The sequence below is a fragment of the Papio anubis genome, chromosome 9, assembly GCF_008728515.1.
Source record: "Papio anubis isolate 15944 chromosome 9, Panubis1.0, whole genome shotgun sequence".
Classification (NCBI taxonomy): domain Eukaryota; kingdom Metazoa; phylum Chordata; class Mammalia; order Primates; family Cercopithecidae; genus Papio; species Papio anubis.
The window spans coordinates 127,340,310-127,357,235 of NC_044984.1; the positions used below are offsets into that span (position 1 = coordinate 127,340,310).

Consider the following 16,926-nt stretch of genomic DNA (forward strand, 5'->3'; position numbering starts at 1 on the left):
TTCTGAGGGCTCTGAGGGAAGGATCTGTTCCAGGCTCCTCTCGGCTTGTAGATGGCTGTCTTCTCACTATGTCTCATCACATAATCTCCCCTCTATATGTGCATATCTCTGTCCAAACTTCCCCTTTTTATAGGGACATCAGTCATAATGACTCTGAAGTCCTCATTTTAACATTATTACCTCAGCCAGGTGCGGTGGCTCACACCTGTAATCCCAGCACTTTGGGAGGCCGAGGCAGGTGGATCACGAGATCAGGAGATCAAGACCATCCTGGCTAACACGGTGAAACCCCGTCTCTACTAAAAATACAAAAACTTAGCCGGGCATGGTGGCGGGTGCCTGTAGTCCCAGCTACTCGGGAGGCTGAGGCAGGAGAATGGCGTGAACCTGGGAGGCGGAGCTTGCAGTGAGCCGAGATAGCGCCACTGCACTCCAGCCTGGGCGACAGAGCGAGACTCCGTCTCAAAACAAACAAACAAACAAACAAACAAAAAAACATTACCTCTGTAAAGACACTCCAAATAAGGCGTCACTCTGAGGTATGGAAATTAGGACCCCAACATATCTCTTTGAGTTGGGGAGGGACACTGTTTCACCACTGAGGTGTTTAGGGATGTCGAGAAATTATGCCTCCAACCCATGCTCACACATTTCTTTTTTTTTTTTTTTTGAGACAGAGTCTCACTCTCACTGAGACTGAAGTGCAGTGGCACCCTGTTGGCTCACTGCAACCTCTGCCTCCCGGGTTCAAGTGATTCTCCTGCCTCAGCCTCCTGAGTAGCTGGGATTACAGGCACCCACCACCACACCCGGCTAGTTTTTATATTTTTAGTAGAGATGGGTTTTCACCATGTTGACCAGGCAGGTCTTGAACTCCTGACCTCAGGTGATCCACCTGCCTCGGCCTCCCAAAGTGCTGGGATTATAGATGTGAGCCACGGTGCCCTGCCAATGCTCATACATTTCAAGAAAAACATTTATTTGGCTGGGCGCGGTGGCTCACGTCTGTAATCCCAGCATTTTGGGAGGCTGAGGCAAGCGGATCACCTGAGGTTGGGAGTTTGAGACCAGGCTGGCCAACATGGTGAAACCCCCATCTCTACTAAAAATTAAAAAATTACCCAGGCGTGGTGGCGGGCACCTGTAGTCCCAGATACTTGGGAGGCTGAGGCAGGAGAATGGGGTGAACCCAGGAGGCAGAGGTTGCAGTGAGCCGGGATCACACCACTGCACTCCAGCCTGGGTGACAGAGTGAAACTCTGTCTAAAAAAAAAAAAAAAGAAAAAGAAAAACGTTTGTTTATAGAGAAAGCTAACATGGTAAAAATTTGAAGAATTTTGGTAAAGAATATTTACAAATTCATTATCATTGTGTAAATTCTGTATTACTCTTTAAAATTTCATGTTGTATGGAGTCATTTCTAAATTTTAAAAAATTTTAGGAGGATACTAAGGATAACTATAAGCCAATCAATATAAAAACAGATAACAAAATTTTCAATTTTCTAGAATATTGCACATTATCAAAACTGACCAAGCAGAAAAAGCAAGACTGAATAAAATCAACAATAAATAAGAAAATTGGAGTATCAAAAGCTTCCCTCAATGAAATATAGCAAGCCCAGATGAATGTCCAATAAAATGTTCACAAACATTGAGGACTTGATTATCATTAGGTTATGTAAGCGGTATTAGAAATTTTTAAAAATATTGATTACTTCCGCCGGGCACGGGGGCTCACACCTGTAATCCCAGCACTTTGGGAGGCCGAGGCAGGTGGATCACGAGGTCAGGAGATTGAGACCATCCTGGCTAACACAGTGAAACCCCGTCTCTACTAAAAATACAAAAAATTACCTGGGCGTGGTGGCGGGTGCCCGTAGTCCCAGCTACTCGAGAGGCTGAGGCAGGGGAATGGCGTGAACCCAGGTGGCGGAGCTTGCAGTGAGCCGAGATCGCCCCATTGCACTCCAGCGTGGGCGACAGAGTGAGCCTCCGTCTCAAACAAAACCAAGAACAAAAATTTTTATGTATAATATATATTATATATAATATATATAAATTTACATATTTTGTATAATATATATATATAAATTTGGAAGAGAGATATATATATGTCTCTTCCAAATGCACATAGAAATTCTTTTATAACCTTTACACCAAATCAGGATAGAGACAGTAGAAGAAAGAAATACAGGTCAATCTAATACATGAAAATTTTCTGAGTAAATGAAATCCAGGTCTCTTTCTCCATACATTTGTATATAAGGTTGACCCATAGGAAATTACAGTAATCAACCATGTTTTACATATGTGGCAGATTTTGTTTTCTGAGGCAGGCTATGACAGTAGCTGCCATCTCGTCTCCTCTCCTACAGTGTGATCTTGCCACTCCTGCCACTGATAGTCTTGCCCCATCCTTTGAGTTTTGTTGGCTTGTGACTCACTTGTAGCCAAAAGAGTGTGTAGGAAGTGATCATGTAAGACTTTGCAGGAGGCCGGGCGCGGTGGCTCAAGCCTGTAATCCCAGCACTTTGGGAGGCCGAGACGGGCGGATCACGAGGTCAGGCGATCGAGACCATCCTGGCTAACACAGTGAAACCTCGTCTCTACTAAAAATACAAAAACTTAGCCGGGCGAGGTGGCGGGCGCCTGTAGTCCCAGCTACTCGGGAGGCTGAGGCAGGAGAATGGCGTAAACCCGGGAGGCGGAGCTTGCAGTGAGCTGAGATCCGGCCACTGCACTCCAGCCTGGGTGACAGAGCGAGACTCCGTCTCCGTGATAAAAACATAAAAAAAAAAAAAGACTTTGCAGGATATAAAAAGGAATACGACTTCTGCCTTGATTTCAGAGATTCTTCATTTGCCATGTAAGCAGTCCTTGAAGCTGCAGTACTAGGAGGAAATCTCAAATAGTCCATATAGAGAAACCACACAGAGAGGCTCTGAGATGACAAAAAAAGAAAGAGATGCTTGTCCAGCCCCTTATGCTCCCGTTCCATGCCTTTCCGGCTCCATGAGAGATCCTGACCCAGAAATGCTCAGTCAAACCTCTCCTGAATCCCTGACAGACACCATCAGAGATTATAACGTCTTTGTTGCCATTTGTGCTATAATGTTTTGAGGTGATGTTTAGACCACAGTAGTGATTGGAATGTAGTGTTGGAAGTGGGGTGCTACTCACATGCATCACTGGCCTTGGCACTGGATTATGAGCAGAATCTGAAAGGCCCTCGAGTAAAATGTCAGTAAAACTCAGTGAGCTTTGGGGATGGTATTAGCAGAGTCTAAAAATCATCAAGGAGGTTGCTGGTGAGGGCTTGAAGGAACACAAGGAAAGCATTATTGAAACATGGAGAAAATGAGACTTTTTAATGTAATGACAGGATGTTTATCAACACTGCCACTGAATGTAAATTGAAAATAGAAAGTGTACCTCATCACTTCAGTGATAGAGCTAAGTGTTCTCTAGACCCAGGGTTCAGGATGCTACCTGGTTTCTCATTGCTTATAATAAAATGAGAGAGGAAAGAGAACTAAGAAATGAACCATTCCATGGGGGAAATAAATGGCCCAGAACAGTCTTTTCAGCTTGTAAAGCATTCTCAAAGTAAGAAAGCTCCTCAGGGAAAAGACGAAATCCAAGACTGGCTATAGTACCCTTGTGTAAGATTCCAGAAATGTCCAATGTGGTATCTCCTGACTCCCTTCAATGAATAGACAAAAAGAACTTCTAAGGACTCGAGGGAATGCTTCTGTGAACCCTCTCTCATAAGCAACAGAACTGCCAAGAATTTTAAAGGTGAGGTCCCACACAAGGCCCACAGAGAGCCCGTGGTAGAGAAAGTCTTATTAAGAGATTTTTGGGGTATGGCTTTTGTCTAATGGGATGGATTGTACACAGATAGTAAAATCCCACACGTTTTTAAAAACAGTGATGCTAACTTGACAGATATGGACAAACTACAAAAAAGGTATTTGAACTCTCAACCTTTTTGCTCAGGAAGGAGGTTGAGAAGGATACTCAGTTGCAAACATGGTCACATTTTATGAAAAACCATGGATGACTCAAGACAGCAGAACTAAGATCCAGAGGGTAGAGCAAAGAGCCATGGAGGAGAAGTCCAAGAAAGCAGAACCAAACCCTAACCACTGAACTGGCGATGGGTGCCCAGTAGCATTTAAGAATTTCTATGGAACAGTGACTACTGTGTGCCTCCTCTTGTCCCCACTTTTTTTGTTTTATTTTGTTTGTTTTTTGAGACAGAAGTCTGGCTCTGTCGCCCAGGCTGGAGTGCAGTGGCGGAATCTTGGCTCACTGCAAGCTCCGCCTCCCAGGTTCACGCCATTCTCCTGCCTCAGCCTCCTGAGTAGCTGGGACTACAGGCGCCGCCACCACACCTGGCTAATTTTTTGTGTTTTTAGTAGAGACGGGGTTTCACCGTGTTAGCCAGGATGGTCTCGATCTCCTGACGCCATGATCCACCCGCCTCGGCCTCCCAAAGTGCTGGGATTACAGGCGTGAGCCACCGCGCCCAGCCTTGTCCCCACTTTTGAATAGAAGTATTGATAACTTTTCTATGTCTGCCCCACTGTTATGTCCTGGGTGTGTAAGATGAAAATAACTTGTCTCATATTTCACAGGCATTCAGATTGGGAGAAATAGCGCCTCAGGAACTGCATCCTCAAGAGCCCCGTCTGCACCTGTAGCAGAGTCTGACGATGAGATCCTGGTCTTCAATCTGATATTATAGTGGGATGAGACATTGGGATCTTGGGGAGGAGATGGCTATACTTTGCCGGGGGGCGGGGGGATGTGAATTGTTACAGCGAGAGGGCCGACCATGGTAATTCCAAACATGGCAAAAACAGTATCTCTTAGCGCACATTCTCTTCTACACTGTGACTGCTGTTTCTCCCATGAGAGTTGAGGTCGACACCAGCTCCTTGAACCTGGGTTGACTTGTAATTTGCCTGTAGCCAAGAGAATGCAGCAGCAATAGGCCAGGTGCAGTGGCTCACACCCGTAATCCTAGAGCTTCAGGATGCCAGGGCGGGAAAATTGCTTGAGCCCAGGAGTTTGAGACCAGCCTGGGAAACACCGTGAAACCCCGTTTCTATTTTAAAAAGCAAAAAAGAATGCAGCAGAGGTGAAGCTGTGTAACTTCCAGAGCTAGGTCGTAAAAGGTGATGCAGCTTCCACCTTGTCACTGGAATTCACACTCTTGCACCCCTTGGCAGCCAATGACCCTGAGCTGCCCTGTGGTAAGAAAGCCCAAACTAGGTCACACACAGACTACATCAAGAGTGAGGGATGCTTAAAGCACCCCCAGGCATTCCAGCCCCTTCTCTTCTAGATCTAGCCTTAGAAAAAGCTGCCTAGCTGAGCCTGTCTTGAATTCCTGACCCAGGAAACTATTAGATATCATAAGTCACTATTTTTTTTTGTTTTTTGAGATGGAGTCTCACTCTGTTGCCCAGGCTGGAGTGCAGTGGCACGATTCTGGCTCACTGCAACCTCCTCCCAGGTTCAAGCAGTTCTCAGTCTCCTGAGTAGCTGGGATTACAGGTGCCTGCCACCATACTTGGCTAATTTTTGTACTTTTAGTAGACATGGGGTTTCACCATCTTGGGCAGGCTGGTCTTGAACTCCTGACTTCATGATCCACCTGCCTTGGCCTCCCAAAGTGCTGGGATTAGAGGCGTGAGCCACTGCGCCCGGCCAGTAAGTCACTCTTTTTTAGGTAATCAAGTTAAAATAATAAGTCACTAAATTTTGAGGTGTTCTGTTATGTAGAAGAGTGACTGGACCAAGCCACAAAAAGGACAACTTCATATAGTTCAACTTTTTTTTTTTTTGGTACAGAGTCTCACTCTGCCACCCCAGCTGGAGTGCAGTGGCATAATTTCAGCTCACAGCAACCTCCGCCTTCAAGGTTCCAGTGATTATCGTGCCTCAGCCTCCCAAGTAGCTGAGATTACAGGCACCTGCCACCAGCCTGGCTAATTTTTGTATTTTTAGTAGAGACGGGGTTTCACTGTCTTGACCAGGCTGGTCTCGAACTCGACCTCAAGTGATTGCCCGCCTTGGCCTCCCAAAGTGCTGGGATTACAGGTGTGAGCCACTGCACCTGGCTAGTTCAACTTTATAAATAAATGTCAAAGATAATTCAATATTAAAGTTTATTTACCATTTTAAGCAGATAATGTAGAAATAGGGTGATATGAAACATAAGTACTTATATAGTTTAAGAAAAATAAACTAAGTAAATTGTTTATGTTCAATAAATTGGAGCAATTCTTTGTTATAAAATTCTTAAGAAACTCAGAATAAAATGCAACACCCTTTTCTCATGATAAACCTCTCAGCAAACATACGTCAAGCAGAACCTTACAAACAGTATAATTAAAATGAGGAACCACTGAGATCATCGCCCTTTCTCATTATTTCTCCCTGGCATTGAGCTGGAGTCCTAACCAATGTGGTACAGCAGGACGAGCCACAGACAAAACTTCTCAGACACCAGATTAAAGAAGGAAGAGGTTTTTTACTTGGCTGGGAGCACTGGCAGACTCACGTCTTAAGAGCTGAGCTCCCCGAAAAAGAAATTTCTAGCCCTTTTAAGAGCTTACAACTTTAAGGGGTCTACGTGAAAGGGTCGTGATAAATCAAGTGTGAGGAACGTGACTGGGGGCTACATGCATCAGCTAACAGAACAAAAAGTTTTAGGCCGGGCGCGGTGGCTCAAGCCTGTAATCCCAGCACTTTGGGAGGCCGAGACGGGCGGATCACGAGGTCAGGAGATCGAGACCATCCTGGCTAACACGGTGAAACCCCGTCTCTACTAAAAAATACAAAAAAAGAATAGCCGGGCGAGGTGGCGGGCGCCTGTAGTCCCGGCTACTCGGGAGGCTGAGGCAGGAGAATGGCGGGAACCCGGGAGGCGGAGCTTGCAGTGAGCTGAGATCGGGCCACAGCACTCCAGCCTGGGTGACAAAAAAAGTTTTACGGTGCTTTCTCCTACAATATCTGGAATTTACAGATAAGTAGTTTTTATTTTAACCACCAGGGCCAGGTGTTGGTGCCAAGGTTGTCTAGCTATTTATCTTCTGTTTCTTTCCAACTTTCTGCTTTCCCCCTTCTCTCTTGTCATAAACTAGGGAAAAGGGGAGGTGGGGGAGAAGCTGGGAAGGACAACAGAAGTGGTGGTCTCATGTTAGTGGTAAGACAAGGAATGAAGATTAAGAGGTATATTAGGCTGGAAAGAAAGAGAAATATTTTTTGGTTGTTTGCAAGCAAGATCTTGTGATGATTAATGTTAGGTGTCAGTTTGACTGGATTAAAGGATACCCAGATAGCTGGCAAAATATTATTTCTGGGTATGTCTGTGGGGCTTTTCCAGAGGAGACTGGCATTTGAATCAGTAGAGTAAGGAAGATCCACCCTCACCCAGTGAGAACGGGCACTGTCCAATCTGTTGAGGGCCCAGACAGAAGAAAAAGGCTGATAAGAGGTGATTTCACTGTCTTCTGAGGCGGAGACACCATCTTCTTCTGCCCTTCAACATCAGAACCCGGGGTCCCCAGGCCTTCAGCCTCCAGCTGAGAGTTAAGCCCCTGGCTTCCCTGGTTTTGAGGCCTTGGTACTTGGACTGAGCCACTCTACCAGCTTCTCAGATTTTCCAGCTTGCAATTGCACATCTGTGGGACTTCTTATAAGGACACTAATCACCTTCTGTAATCCCACAAGCCAATTCCCATAGTGAATCCCCTCCCACACATCTGTTTGTCTACCTCTCTAGCCTATTGGTTCTGTCTGTCTGACTAATACAGATCTAAGAAGTGACTTCAGCATTGTTCCAAGGTACGTATTAAGACTGTTGCTGTTTACTGTTTGTCTTAGTCTACGCAGACTGCTAGAAGAAACTATTACAGACTGGGTGGCTTAAACAACAATTTATTTTCTCACAATTCTGGAGGCTACAAGTCTGCAATCAGTGTGTCAGCAAGATACGTTTCTTTTAAAATTTTGTATTTAATTCATTAGTGTTTTAAGAGATGGGGTTTCGGCCGGGCGCGGTGGCTCAAGCCTGTAATCCCAGCACTTTGGGAGGCCGAGACGGGCGGATCACGAGGTCAGGAGATCGAGACCATCCTGGCTAACACGGTGAAACCCCGTCTCTACTAAAAATACAAAAAACTAGCCGGGCGAGGTGGCGGGCGCTTGTAGTCCCAGCTACTCGGGAGGCTGAGGCGGGAGAATGGCACAAACCCGGGAGGCGGAGCTTGCAGTGAGCTGAGATCCGGCCACTGCACTCCAGCCCGGGCTACAGAGCAAAGACTCCGTCTCAAAAAAAAAAAAAAAAAAAAAAGAGATGGGGTTTCACGCCGTTTCCTAGGCTGGAGAGCAGCGCTGCAATCATAGCTCACTGCAGCCTCGAACTCCTGGACTCAGGTGATCCTCCTGCCTCAGCCTCCCAAGTAGTTGGGACTATAGGCAACCACCATCACACCTGGCCAATTTATTTTTATGTTTTAAGACAGGTCTTGCTATGTCGCCCAGGCTTAGCATGATGGGTTTCTGGTTGGGGCTGTCTCCCTGACTTACAGATGGCTACCTTCTCACTGTCTTCACACGGCCTTTCCTCAGTGGGAGCTCAGAGAGCGGGTGTGTGTTCTCTGATGGCAGCGGCAGGCTATCCAGAGTGGCCACTGCCATCGGGCCGGCAGGAGCTGCTGTGGGGGCAGCAGTGGGTCTCCCGCCCTGTGTCCCAGAGGCAGCTGATGCGCTGCCTTCACCCTTGTGTGGCTGCGTGGTACCCGCTCCCCGGCCCCTGGTCCCCCGTGGCTGCTCTCACCCGCCGCCACTGCAGGGAGGGCACGGGGAGGAGGCAGAGCTGGACCCGAGAGGATGCTGCACGGAGCTGGCAGGAGCCCGGGACAAGCAGGAGCCCTCCAGAGCCTGCAGCCCTGGAAGCCACTGCGATAGGGCCAGGCTGGACCACCCGTGATCGGGCAGAGAGGGGCAGGCAAAGAGGGGCCCAATGAGGACCTGGAGCCCCCACCCCAGGCTGCCAGGAGGCTGCGGCCAGGGCTGCCTGCCCATTGCACAAAGCAGGCCGGAGCCCTGCTCTCCAGGCGCAGGACCCGGGCATCTCTGAACTCTGCACCCTCAGGCCCGGGTAGGACCCCTCCCCCGACAGGCTCGAGGGCATCTCCTCCCGCTGCCTGGCCTCTTCCTGCGCCCAGCACCCAGCCCAATCTTGGAGCGCGGTTGGAGTTGAGCTCAGGCACAGACACAGCCCAGCCGGGTTTGCACATGCTCAGGGCGGAACTGACACACCAGCCTCCTGCCACCTCAGACCCGCCAGACTTCGGGTGCCAAAGATTGCAACGGGGAGGCCAAGGCGGGCCTGAGGGCAGCTCGGCGCTGGCCTACAGGTGCCCCTTGGTGCAAGCAGCCTGAGCGCACAGTGACAGGAGACAGGCTCCTGGGAGGAAGGGGGCGGGTCCCTGGTGAGGCCCCAGCTGCAGTCCAAGGGAGGCCTGAAGACTGGGGTGCCAGGATGCCAGTCCCACGAACCCGGGGTGGGAACTTATGGTTCCTTTTCCTGGCCGCCCATGAACCAATCGGCAAGCACTTCCTCCTCTCTGAGACCCGTACAAGCCCCAGGCTCAGCCAGAGGTGGACAGACAGTGGGACCATCTGCCTGCAGAGAGGGGCCACTCACTTTAGGGCCTCCTCTCCGCTGAGAGCTGGGCCCTCGTCAGGACAACCAGCTGCAGAGAGGAGCTACCCTCTGTGCTAGGAGCTAAACACCGCGGGACACGCTGGCTGCAGATAGGAGCTGCCCCCTGCGGTCTCCTCGGAGCTGTTCTATCACTCAACAAAGCTCCTCTTCATCTTGCTCACCCTCACTTGTCTGCCTCCCTCCTTCCTTCTGGTCGCAGAACAAGAACTCAGGACCCGCTGAATGGCAAGGCTGAAAGAGCTGTAGCACACACAGGGCTGAAACATGCCCCTTGCTCGCCACATTGTGGGTGAAGAGAAAGAGAGAAGAGCTTCAGCCCTTCGAGGAGCCCAGACCTGGGAAATCTTTGAGCCAGGGCTGTGACTCCCTCTTTGAGGCCCTGTAGTTTTTGGGGTCTCCAAGCTTCTGGGCAACACCGCATTCTCCAGTGCCAGCCATGGAAGCTGCTTGTGGTGTGCCAAGTCCAGCCACAGCCCCACAGAGAGCTGGCACCCATGCCAGCACCTGGAGCTGCCTGCCCCACAGCAGCAGCCAGCATGTCTATGCAGTGGCTGAATCCCATGCTTGCTCACACACCCCTTGCTGCTCCACGCCTGCCTCACAGTCCCCCTTAGAGGTGTGGGATCTGGGCTGGTAGTGTGAGCTGAGCACAATGTGCTAGGCCAAGGGGGCAGAATGAGCCCAGCGGGCCTGAGCAAAACTTGAGCAAAGGTGCCACCGGCCACAGAGGTTTCTGACAAGAAAACTGACACCCCAAAGATCCCATAACATCTTTTTTTTTTTTTTTTTTTTTTTTTTGAGACAGAGTTTGACTCTTGTTGCCCAGGCTGGAGCGCAATGGCGCAACTGGCTGACTGCAACTTCTGCCTCCCAGGTTCAAGCAATTCTCCTGCCTCAGCCTCCCGAGCTGGGATTACAGGCATCCACCACCACGCCCGCTAATTTTTGTATTTTTAGTAGAGACAGGGTTTCACCATGTTGGCCAGGCTGGTCTCGAACTCCTGAGCTCAGGTAATCCACCTGCCTTGGTCTCCCAAAGTGCTGGGATTACAGGCGTGAGCCACCACTCCTGGCCTCTCATGACCTTATTTAGCCTTAATTATTTTCTTAGAGATTCCACTTCCCAATACAGCAACACCGGGGGTTAGAGCTTCAATATATGACTTAAGGGGCACATTCAGTCTGTGACTCCACCAACATCCAATAAGAAAACACTATAGGCTGGGTGTGGCAGCTCACGCCTGTAATTCCAGCACTTTGGGAGGCTGAGGCAGGTGGATAACCTGAGGTCAGGAGTTCAAGACCAGCCTGGCCAACATGGTGAAACCCCGTCTCTACAAAACTACCAAAAAAATTAGCCAGGCTTGGTGGCGAGCACCTATAATCCCAGCGACTTGGGAGGGTGAGACAGAAGAATCGCTTGAACCTTGGAGGTGGAGGTTGTAGTGAGCCGAGATCGTGCCATTGCACTCCAGCCTGGGTGACAGAGCCACTGAACACAACAACAGGCACCAACAATTTTAAAGGACTATTTGTATTATATAAACTGAGAAATTATGAATACAATAATGTTTTAAAGTTTGTAAAGAAAAACTAAAAATGGGCTGGGTAAAGGGTGGCTCAGCCTGTAATCCCCACCCTTTGGGAGGCTGGGGTGGGTGGATCACGAGGTCAGGAGATCGAGACCACCCTGGCTAACATGGTGAAACCCCTGGGCTTCTTACTAAAATACAAAAAAATTAGCTGGGCCAGGGTGAAGGTGCCTGTAGTCCCAGCTATTCGGGAGGCTGAGGCAGAGAATGTATGGAACTGGGAGGCGGAGCTTGCAGTGAGCCAAGATCACGGCCACTCCAGTCATGAGCAGAGCTTTGTGACTGCCTCAAAAAAGAAAAAAAAAAAAAAAAAGTAAAAAGAAAACTAAAAATGGAAAGATATGTTTGTTACCGGAGCACAGGCTTACTTTAAGCATACCCGCAGAAGCCAACATTATGGTTCCCTCTTTGGAGGAAAAAAAAAGCTTTATACCAAGTCAACTGGCAAGGAGACAGGAGGCAATGCTCAGATCTGTCTCTGTGATTAGGGATGGGTCAAGTGTTTTTTTTTTGAGACTGAGTCTCGCCTGTCGCCCAGCCTGGAGGCAAGTGTGCCGATCTTGGCTCACTGCAAACTCCACCTCCCGGTTCATACTCTCCTGCCTCAGCCTCCCGGTAGCTGGGACTACAGGCTACCGGGCCACCACAAGTCTGGCTAACTTTTGTATTTTTGTAGAGACGGGTTTCACTGTGTTAGCCAGGATGGCCCTCATCTCCTGACCTCGCGGATCCACCCGCCTTGGCCTCCCAAAGTGCTGGGATTATAGGTGAGCCACCGCCTGGCCGGTGGGTGCAGTTTTATGGCATTTCCAGCTAGACCCAGATGATGCCAATGCAGCTGACCTGCCAGGCTGGTGATGGTAACAATCAGAATTTAAAACTTTTTGCTTTGCATATGCCAAGGCAATTTTGGCTCTGTATTTACCTGCAACAACTTAAGAAATGGTTAATTTGTTTGAGCTGGTCCCACAGTTACAGGTACCCCTCTTTTTGTGCACTCCTCAATCTTGAGGGAAGTGGGGTGATGACCATTCTAGCTACTTCATGCTTTCAAGGCGCGCAGGTCTGAGTACCAAGAATGCATGAGTGGGGCTACTGACATACAAGATAGCTCTGCTTCATCTGTACCTTGACAAGAAGGAAAAGGAATCCCAACATACATACAACTATAGTTCCTAACTTAATTAGACCCTCAAAAATAGATCTTATCCATGATGGCATTAACAGAGGCCTGGTTGGCATCTTGAGTGAGCTGTTTCCTTCAGCTGCCATCTGCTTCTGGCCCTCTAGTTTGATCAGGCAGAGGCTGGTTTTAGACTCTAAAAGGAATGAAAATATGGATAAATGGCTTTTCCTTTATCTGGAGATCCAAGAGCCCTTGCACTTTTTTTTTTTTTTTTTTTTCCTGAAAAGTACCTGAAGATCAGTTAGGGGTTCACAAGTGTATTCCTGGGTGGAGAAATTAGTTGTGGGCTTCTACAGCCATTTGGGGTTTGGATGACTTGGCCCTACTGCTTCCTGTTGTCTGTGGTAAGTGTAACCTGTGTAATGAGGGGCTGAGGAGAGTTTTAAATATTATCAGATACTACATTTTTATTGGAGATGGGGTCTTGCTCTGTCACCCAGGCTGGAGTGCAGTGGACAGGAACAATCTTTACTGGTGATTGATGAACCCAGGCCTTGACTCCTTTTAACTTTATGAATGAATGGGTTACCAGGAGAACTTCATAAGGGTCCATTCCATTTGGGCTGTATTTGGTCCTCAGGGCTGTGATTTTTCCAGATTTGAAGGGGTACTTGGTCTCCTGGGCTAAGGCATTGTAAAAGAACATTTATAGGAACAAAAAACATACACAGGAACAAAGTTGCACCCAGAGACTGTGTGTGTGTGTGTGTGTATATACTTATTTATTTTGGATGGATAAAATAATAGATGGATAAGAAAATTTTAAATATATTAATATATAAATAATATATAAATATATATATAAATATAATATATGTATATTTTAGAGTGAATCTCACACTGTCACCTGGGCTGGAGTGCAGTGGCGCAATCTCTGCCACTGCAACCTCTGCTTCGCAGGTTCACCCGATTTTCCTGCCTCAGCCTCCCAAGTAGCTGGGATTACAGGTGCACACCACCACACCTGGCTACTTTTTGTATTTTTAGTAGAGATGGGGTTTCACTATGTTGGCCAGACTGGTCTTGAACTCCTAACCTCATGATCTGCCCACCTTGGCCTCCCCAAGTGCTAGGATTACAGGCCTGAGCCCCTGCACCTGGCCAGACTGTACATATTTTTTGGTATCTAGTTCTTCTACAATATGACCGTTTTAGGAATTTTAACAAAATTTAGTTTTAAGGAAGGGTCTCTCATAAAGCATTTCATAGGGGCCTAATTGGAGCTTGCTTCTAGGGTGACTCTTACTCTAAGCAGGGCAGTAGGCAAGACCTTATCCCAGGTTAAGTGGGTTTCTTGTTTTTGAATTCAAAATTTTTTTTTGTAGAGATGGGAGTCTCACCATGTTGCCCAGGCTGGTCTTGAACTCCCAGCCTCAAGCGACGTTCCTGCCTCAGCCTCCCAAAGTGCTGGGATTACAGGTGTGAGCCGCTGCACTTAGCCACAGGTTAAGCTGGTTTCTTAATTTCCTTTTTCCTGGAAGTCAGCAAACCTCTGCCTTTCCATATGCCTCCCATGCATTAAAAAAAATGGACAACTTAAGAAACAACCCCCCAGTGGTACAGAAATGTGTGTACGTCGGCAGTAACCACTGAAACTCAGTATCTGCAGTTTCTGCATTTCTAGTATCAGTCCAATTTTTAAAAAGCCTGATCTAAGTCAGTATCCATACCTTGTTCCTAACTTCTCCTAAGGTTCTACCATTAAGCAGCACACTGGCTTTATGGTTAAAATCCTATTTTTTTATTTTTAATCATGTTAAGGTAGCAAACAAATTTGCTATTTTTGTAAAATCTAAAATATATCTTAAAGTTAATTTTTTCATGTAATTGAAGTGATTTTATTTTCCCCTTAAGTTACTGCGATGGTAATATTAGTAGGTTTTCTGATCAACCTTGTGTTTCTAGAATAAAATCCATTTGCTTATAGTATATTTTTGCAATGCACTGCCAGCTTCTGTCTGTTAATAACTTGTCAATATTTATGCTTGCATAATCTTAAGTTTTGTCTGAGGTTTCTTTTCAAACCATACATTCATCAATTTTGGTATCTTTATGCTGTTTAATAAATAGAAAATTTTCCTTCTTTTAATTCCTCTGGAATTGTGTTTTCAGCTTTATTAAAGGTATATCTGACAATTTAAAATTGTGTCTAGGGAGTGGCTAGAGTGGCAGCTGGGCAGCAAGACTAACTCTGGATCCACCAGGCCAGGTGTTGTGTACAGAGGCTGGGGCAGCCATCCCCAACTCCAATGCCCAGTCCCCAGCACACCAGCACTTTTTTGTGATGTTGCACATTTATGGTGACTCTGAGTGTGGTAGCAGATTTCTGCCAGGCTGAGCACAGCATTTTCACCGACAAATGAGCTTTGAGGTTCTACGTGCTGTCATCAACACTGCCTTGAAAACTCGAGATACCAAGACTGGCCTCAGAAATAGATACCTTTTTAAAAAATTGCAAGTATATATATATATATTTTTTGAGATGGAGTCTCGCTCTGTCGCCCAGGCTGGAGTGCAGTGGCACGATCTCAGCTCACTGCAAGCTTCTCCTCCCGGGTTCATGCCATTCTCCTGCCTCAGCCTCCCGAGTAACTGGGACTACAGGCGCCCGCCACCTCGCCCGGCTAGTTTTTTGTATTTTTTAGTAGAGACGGGGTTTCACCATGTTAGCCAGGATGGTCTCAATCTCCTGATCTTGTGATCCGCCCGTCTCGGCCTCCCAAAGTGCTGGGATTACAGGCTTGAGCCACCGGGCCCGGCCGCAAGTATATTTCTTTTAGCGATTCCAGTAAAATTAAGCATCAAGTAAGCACAAGTGGAAAGTGACCTACACTTTTAACTTGAACTAAAGGTAATAAAGGCTGCTTAAGCTTTGTATGTCGTTGGATTTTTTGGAGTCCGGAGGTGTCCATCTGCAGAAATTGAGGCCTAAATTGAGGTTGGATTCCAGTGGGTTCTGAATAATTCTGCTTATCTTGAAGATAGTAGCTTCATAAGGAATAGACAAGTTAAGTCGAAAAAAACACTGATCAATAATAGGCAGTCTAGTGATCTAAAAATAAAAGATTAAAAAGTTTTCTGCTGTGAAACATTTCAAGATTTATTAATTTCTTTTCACTTTCCCCATTACTCACACACATGCTCACACTTTTTCTTTGCCAAAATGGACTGACTGTCCAGCCCCTGTGGAGACCTACAGGAACATGCATTTTCTCATAACCCACAAGTCTACCAGTGCCACTGCAACAGGTTCACAGAGGAATGTGAGAAGTGTGGAGTGACACTTTTGGTTTGAGTTTGTGATGCTACATTTGGTAAAGTTCCAGTTGAAAAACAAGGAATCCACATTTTAGATTGGTCATTTGACGATGAAGCTCCACCACCTAATCAGATAGCAGATGATTGGCTAAACCTGTTAAACACCAAATGGCATGAAAAGCCAGATTGCTGCATGGCAGTGCATTGTGTTGTGGGATTGGGAAGGGCACCTGTGCTGGCGGCACTTGCTTTGACTGAATATGGAATTAAGCATGAAGATGCAGTTTAGTTTATAAGACAAAAAAGAAGGGGAGCATTCAATTCCAAACAGCTGCTTTACTTGGAGAAATGCCAACCTAAGATGCAATTACACTTCAGAGATACCGGTGGGCATTGCCATGTTCAGTAGAAATGTAAATGAAGGCCGGCTTGATTGTGGCACTTTAGAGGAACTCTTAGTACTTGGAAGCGTGAATCTGGAGTCTTACCTGTATGATCCAAGTAGTGATAGGCTCAGTACTCAGCCACTCTCCCAGTGGCTGGAAAAATGGAAACAAAAGAAATCCCTCTATAACATCAATAAAATGTTTAAGAAAAAATTAAATAAAATTGTATCTATTCAAGGTGACAACAGGATCTTTTGATATATCATTGTGAAGAGACTGACACAATCCAGCTAATGAATGTATCCATCACCTCACATAGTTACCCTTTGGGTATGTGTGATGAGAGTATTTCACTTACTCTAAGTGAATTTCAAATATACAATACATTATAAACTGTAGTCACCATGCTGTCCATTAGGTCTCCAGAACTTATTCATGTTATAACTGCAAGTTTGTTCTCTTTTTAAAACATCTGACCAACATCTCATTTCCCACTCTCGCCACCTGACCTCTGGTGACCACACTTCCACTGTTTCTATGAGTTTGCCTTTTTAAGATTCCACGTTCAATTTCCTATGTTTGTGGTTATTTCTCTTTTTTCATCTCTCTCCTCTCCTCCATCTCCCCGGCGCCATCTCTCTTTCATAAGCATCGTGACTTACTTATAATTCTCCCTACCACTCGAGTTATGGATCAGCTTTACTTTTTTTCTGTTAATTCTTAGCTTCTTTCCGTAAATATATTTATGTTTTTT

General features: G+C 46.7%; 1 pseudogene; it reads left to right on the forward strand.

Annotated features, from left to right (window-relative positions):
* The first annotated feature begins 15,212 nt into the window (after positions 1-15,212).
* Positions 15,213-16,606, forward strand: LOC101020380 (annotated as a pseudogene).
* Positions 16,607-16,926: the final 320 nt, after the last annotated feature.